This window comes from Callorhinus ursinus, unplaced genomic scaffold, assembly GCF_003265705.2.
Source record: "Callorhinus ursinus isolate GAN/ISIS: 27379988/994484 unplaced genomic scaffold, GSC_fseal_2.0 scaffold8, whole genome shotgun sequence".
In the NCBI taxonomy this organism is placed as follows: Eukaryota; Metazoa; Chordata; class Mammalia; order Carnivora; family Otariidae; genus Callorhinus; species Callorhinus ursinus.
The window spans coordinates 20,201,900-20,208,518 of record NW_027397070.1 but is presented as its reverse complement, the minus strand read 5'-3'; positions in this window follow the sequence as shown (position 1 = coordinate 20,208,518).

Sequence of the window (6,619 nt, the reverse complement as noted above, 5' to 3'; positions counted from 1 at the left end):
CAGTATCACTTGCTTCAGCTACAGTGTATATACTGAGATTGATTGACATAACAAAGAGGCAGAATTTTAAATATTGGACACTGAAAAGTGGTAAATTAAGTTTAAAAATTCTTAGTTTTTACAATCCTGAAATGTATGCACCATGTACTACACCCCACACCTTAGTTTTTCTTTTGAATGATAAACTGGAAAGTTTGAGTAAAGTTTTGGTATTGACCAAAATGTCCTTAATGTTCTCCTCAGCTTGACTAAACTTTAGAGAGGTTTATTCCTGACTATTGGCCTCTGACCTCCATTTTTTTAGAACATACACTTTAGAAAACTTGAAATTGTGAATTATTTTTCTGCTTCTTTGAGATGTAGATTTTCACCCAGCCTCTTGCAAGTTTTAGACTCCAGGAATGTCTTTCTTAGGAATCTGGAGGCTATCCCTCTGAAATGTAATCACCAAAATGTATAGGGCCCTGTCTCCCAATGTCTATGAGAGGGTAGGAGCCTAATTTTTATAACCAGTTGGCAAACAGAGATGGCCTAATCAGGATGACCAATCTTTCCTCTAATGTCTTCTAGGACTTTTTCACTAGCTCACCTCAGTGCTTAAACACTCTTTGTCTTTCGTTTCAATGGAGTTCAGTCTTTCTCCCCTATTGCAATAACATTGACCAATATTGCAATATTCTTGAATAAATTCTTCCTTACCATTTTTAACAAGTGTCCAGTACAATTTCTTTTTTGACAGTATAGAATTTAAAAATAAGTTATAAACAAGTTTTATTTGTATTAACCACCCTAACAATGAACAACATTAAAAAAAAATTAGTTGATGAAATCATGGTTGCTGTGGTTACCTAGCCCAGATTTTCTTTTCTTCTCTTGTGGTGGGCAGTAGAGCCCTGTAATGGTTAATTTTGTGTGTCTACTTGACCAGGCCATGAAGTGCCCAGACATTGGGTTAAACATTATTCTGGATATGTACATCTGTGAGGATGTTTCTGGATGGGATTAACATTTGAATTTGTACTTAGCACAGCAGATTGCCCTCCCTAATGTGGGTGGGCCTCATCCAGTGAACTGAAGACTTACATAGAACAAAAAGCCTGAGTAAGAGGAAACTCCTCCTGCCTATTGGGTTGGGACCTTGGTCTTTTCCTGCCTTCAGATTCAATAGTTGCTCTTTTTTTGGTTTCAAGCCTGCTGGCTCTCAGGCTGGAAATTCCATCATCAGTTAACCTGGTACGTTCTCAGGTCTTCAGACTCTAACTGGGATCATACCATCAGCCCTCCTGGGTCTTCAGCTTGCTGACTGCAGATGTTGGTGTTTCTTAGCATCTATAATCATGTAAGCAAAAGCCAATTCCTATGAATGAATGAATGAATGTGTATATACATGTATATCTCCTGATGGTTGTTGCTTTAGAGAACCCTAATAACAGCCCCATGGCAAATTTGGCTTTAGGTAGAGCTTCTTGATAGGACAAAGCATCTGGTTATACTACTAGTAACATTTATAAGAGTTTGGATAAATATTAATCTCTTTTTGCAGGTTCCTGTCAGAGAAGAGCTATGAGTGCCATAACTAGAAAAGTATCCATTGTTTCTCCAAACTCTAGAGGAAGATTGAGTGTAATATATCAATGACTTTAGGATAATTTTAAAAGCAGACAGACATAAGTCTATGCTTCCCCTCCCTTCATCCCCTTGTATTGATCAATCTATATCTTCTTTTCCTTTTTCCTTTATGTCATATGTTTCCCCCTCTCTCTTTCTCATTGTACAATGTCTTGAAGGCCTTTCATCAGAATACATGAAAGAGAATGGTCATTAGGTAGGTGCCTTGAAGCTGGAACTACACAGACCATTTTTAAGACTCATCTCTCTAACGTTTATCAAGTGTTTTAGTTCTTGAGCCCCTAAAGTTGCTTTATTTATTCAATGTGAGATTTCCACATTTACCTTATAAAATTTCTGTGTTCCACTAAATAGCACATATGTAAGTGTCTTTCTGTAAAGAATAACAAAGTTACATTATGTTGATTTTCAGGTATAATAAAACTTTAATTAGTTTTAATCTGTATATTAAAATAACAAGCTTGTGATGGTGAGGAATTATGTGACTCCCATTAGCCTGCATGCTAGGAGAACTGCTCAAGAATGGGTCCTATAGGTTATGAAAGGCAAGAGACTGAAGAGCCAACCCTAGGTAGACAATAGGGACTTTGTAGCAAGACTATCTGAATGCTGAGTTTTAATTTGGTTTTCATAGGACGAAGATACATCTATCTGTTACCCAATATCTGTAATGTCAACAATATATAACCAGAGAGTCCATAATATCTTTAAAGCATTATAAGATGGCTATAGTTTTTATAAAATAAGATACTTTGTAGTTCTTATATCCTCTTTGATCTCAAAATGTAATTAAAATGAGAATCAGAATTGTAGAATTTTATTTTCATGAAAATTCTGTCTTCATGTCAGTGTAATTCTACAAACTATGCAGTCTCTAGTGTCTAATAGTTTCAGGAAATTAAAATAATTGAAGACAAAAAATAATTTCTCCATATAATTTTCTCATCCTTTAAAAAATATTCAAACTATATAGCCAGTAGAAGACGCCCTACCTAAATTGTACTTGTGTCTATCAAGTAAATGATCAGCTGATTTAAAATTAACATAATTAGTTGAAAGGATGATGCATAGAATATACTACAATGCTCTGCTATTCTTTGAGAACTGTTTCTCATTATGTCTAAGAAGATATTTCTTTTACTTTTTTTTTTCAATGGAGAACAGAAGATTCAAACACTTTGCACCTATGGAGACTTCATAGGATATGGGTCTACAAGTGTTGCTGTGTCCCTTTTACTCTGGAGACAAAGGTAATTATGGCAGTCTAAATTTTGGTGAGTGAAAAGGAAGGTAACAGTAAATATTTATATTACTTATAAACAGTTATGAGTCACCTGTCAATTTTCCTCATTTCCACAGATAGCCAACTGAAAGCAGGTAGAAAATGGAGCTCAAGAATTCAATTAACTTTCTTGCTGAATTTTGGTAACAGTTCTTTAGTAAATAATGGTGATGATATAAAAAGTTAATGCATGTTGCTGAGAAGGTTGCTTGACTCTGGCCCAAATGGTTGCAAAATTTCCATGACCCACATTTTAGACTGAAAAATAAATGAAAAGGGGAGGTTAAAAAGTTACAATCACTGTGTTGGTCTTCTTCATATTTCCTACACTAACTTCAGCTGTCAGTTACAAAGTTAGATTTGCCTTTTTCTCATTTTGTCTCAGTTGCACATTTTCTCTATTAAAAAATAGAAAAATGGGTGCCTGGGTGGCTCAGTTGGTTAAGCGACTGCCTTTGGCTCAGGTCATGATCCTGGAGTCCCGGGATCCAGTCCCGCATTGGGCTCCCTGCTCAGCGGGGAGTCTGCTTCTCCCTCTGACCCTCTCCTCTCTCATGTGCGCTCTCTCTCTCTCTTATTCTCGCTCTCTCAAATAAATTAATAAATAAAATCTTTAAAAAAAATAAAAATATTTTAAGCTCAAAAGAATTTTGGTATTTCTGTCACCTTTGTTCTGAAGACAAAGTTGAAATATTATGCTATTTTAATTAAGCAATAATGGTTGAGACATAAGACATTACCTGGGAATTAATAGAAGCTAAGAAGTGCTGATGCCTTAGGTTAAGCAAATAGCTACTGAATTCTTAGTAAAACACAGATTTTGAAATCATTATTGCATTTCTGATAAAAGACAAAAACCAAATAATGTGGTCCAAAGATTTTTATTCCTTGTCCTATAAACTTATTTTCCTAAATTATTCTTTTTCATACCTGCTCTATTCTTTCACTATGACTTTCTACTTTATTCTTCAATTTAAATAAGATATTTTTGTGCATCTGCTAAAAGAAAGGTACTGTCCTAAACACCATAGGTTATGTAAATATTGTGAAGGCTGTCTTTGTCCTTCAAAGGTACACAGCTCTGTGTACCTTTATGTTTCATTTACCTGAATAAATTCAGGTAAATGAAACATAAAGCCAACTGATATTGCCATTACTCTATAGAGTTACAAAATACAAAGGAAGAAAGGTAGCCATACTTTAATTACATATAGAAGACTCCATTAAGGCCACTGGAGAAGGGGTTAGAGTAGAAGTAAAATTTTTCCTGGGTCTTATATATCAGTTAGGATAGAATTTTTTTTAATGGGTTACAGAAAGCTCTACTATAGAGGCTTAGGCAAATAAAAGGTTTAATTTTCTTGCATGAGAATAGTCTAGAAGTGGGTAGTCCAGGGACATTATAGCAATCCAAAACTTTCATAAAGGAACCAAAGGCTTTCTTTCTTTTTGTCCATTGTCCCTAGTGACAACTGCTACATTACAAATATAACACATATTCCAGGTGATAAGGATGGAATGAGAAAATACGACACTTGTGTACTTTCATATTTCTGTCGTACTGCCCCACCTAGAAGCACAGGTAAATTTAGTATTTTAGTTTTCCAGCCATGGGAGTAGGTAAGAAAAAGAGAAAAAGAGAAAGGGATTGGAATCTGTGTTGAGTGACCCAATTTATATTAACTGTAACAATTCAAATCTTTGACTTTATACAACCCCTCAGAATTGGAAAGGAAATGGTATTACTTTCTGTCTTTGTCATTTTGGACTGCTATAAAATAATACCATAGACTAGGTGGTTTAAACAACAAACATTTATTTCTCACAGTCCTGGAAGGTGGAAAATCCAGGATCAAAGTGTTGGAAGACCTGGTGTCTGGTGAGGTTGGGCTCCTGGCTTGTAGACAGCTGCCTTCTTGCTGTATCCTCATTGGCAGGGGGTTGGGGGGTTTGGAGAGGAAGGAAGAAAGGGAGGGAGGCAGAAGAGAGAGAGAGAGGAAACACTGATGTCTCTCATATACGAGAACTAATCCCATCAGTTGGGCCCCAACCTCATGACCTAATTACCTCCCAAAGGCCCCATCTCCAAATGCCATCATATTGGGAATTAGGGTTTCAACATATGAATTTGAGGTGGGGTACAAACATGCAGTCCACAACATTCTACCCTTGGACACCCAAAATTCATGTCTTTCCCTCATGACAAATGCATTTATTTCATCCCAATACCCTCAAATGTCTTAACTCCTCTAGCATCAGTTCTAAAAGCTAAAGTCCAAAGTCTCATCTAAATACCATCTAAATCAGATATGGGTGAGACTTGAGGTACTAGTCATCCTGAGGCAAAATTCCTCTCTAGTTGTGTACTGTGAAATGAAACAAGTTATGTACTTCCAAAATACAGTCATGGGATAGGCAAAGAATAGCTTTTCCCATTCCAAAAGGGAGAAATAGGAAAGAAGAAAGTGGTGATGGATCCCAAGTTGGTCCTAAACCTAGCAAAGCAAAGTCCATTAGACTTTAAGATTTGAGAATAATCCTCATTGGCTAGATGCTCTGCCTTGTAAACCCACTGAGGCGGTGGTTACTCCTTCCACAACTATTGGAAAGCATTGCGGCTGCCAGGTCCTGCAAAGTGGCCTCGAAGCTCTGGGTGGCTGTTGCCTGGCCTGTTGAAACTGAGGTGATGCCTTTCACCCTTAAAACCTGGGAAAGAGCCCTTGTGATCTCTAAATCCCTGTTGGGGTCATTCTTCCCTTGTCTTGAAGAATAGAGCATGTTCATGGCCCAATACCTCAATGGACCAATCCTGTAAAATCCAAGAAATCTGACAGCCTTCCTTCATTTCTCCCATCTCCTGCTTCATTTCAAACCAGGGTTTTCTTTTGGGGGTAGTGGATTAAGTTTATGGTTCACAATGTACTAATCTCCTCCTTCAGAACAAACTCCTCATTGTTTCTGTTTTTTGTTTTTGTTTTTGTTTTTTTTGGCAATATGGATAGGCTGAGAATTTTTTGCTTAACAATTTCTTCTTCAGTTCATTTCTCTTTTCTTGTGCATTTTACTATAAGCAGTCAGGAGGAACTAAGCCACTTCTTCCATACTTTGCTTAGAAATCTCCTCAACTAAATATCCAGTTGCATCTTTCATAAGTTTTAACTTCCACAAAATATTAGAACAGGAACACAATTTGGCTAAGTTCTTTGCCACTTTTGTAACAAGGATTGGCTTTTCTTTATTGTCTATTAAACATGTTCCCCATTTCTATCTGAGATCTCATTAGAATTGATCTTAATGTCCATATTTCAGCCAACATTTTGCACAGGAGTATTTATATATTCTTTAGAAAGATGGAAACTTTCCCTGCGGTTCTCTTTTCTTTCTTAGCTCTCACCAGACTCACCTTCAAAATTCCTTTCATAGCAATACTGGCTGCTTCTAGCATGAAATTCAAAACTCTTCCAACCTCTACCCATTACCCAGTTGCAAACCCACTTCCCATTTTCAGGCATTTGTAAAAGCAGCACCCTACTCCTCAGTGCCAGTTTCTGGCATAACCAGTATGGCCTGCTATAACAAAAATTTCATAGACTGAATGGCCTCAACAACAAACATTTATTTCTCACAGTTTTGGAGGCTGGGAGATCCAAGATCAAGGTGTCTGGGAAGAACCTGTTTTCTGGCTTGTAGACCCTCCCTCTGTATCCT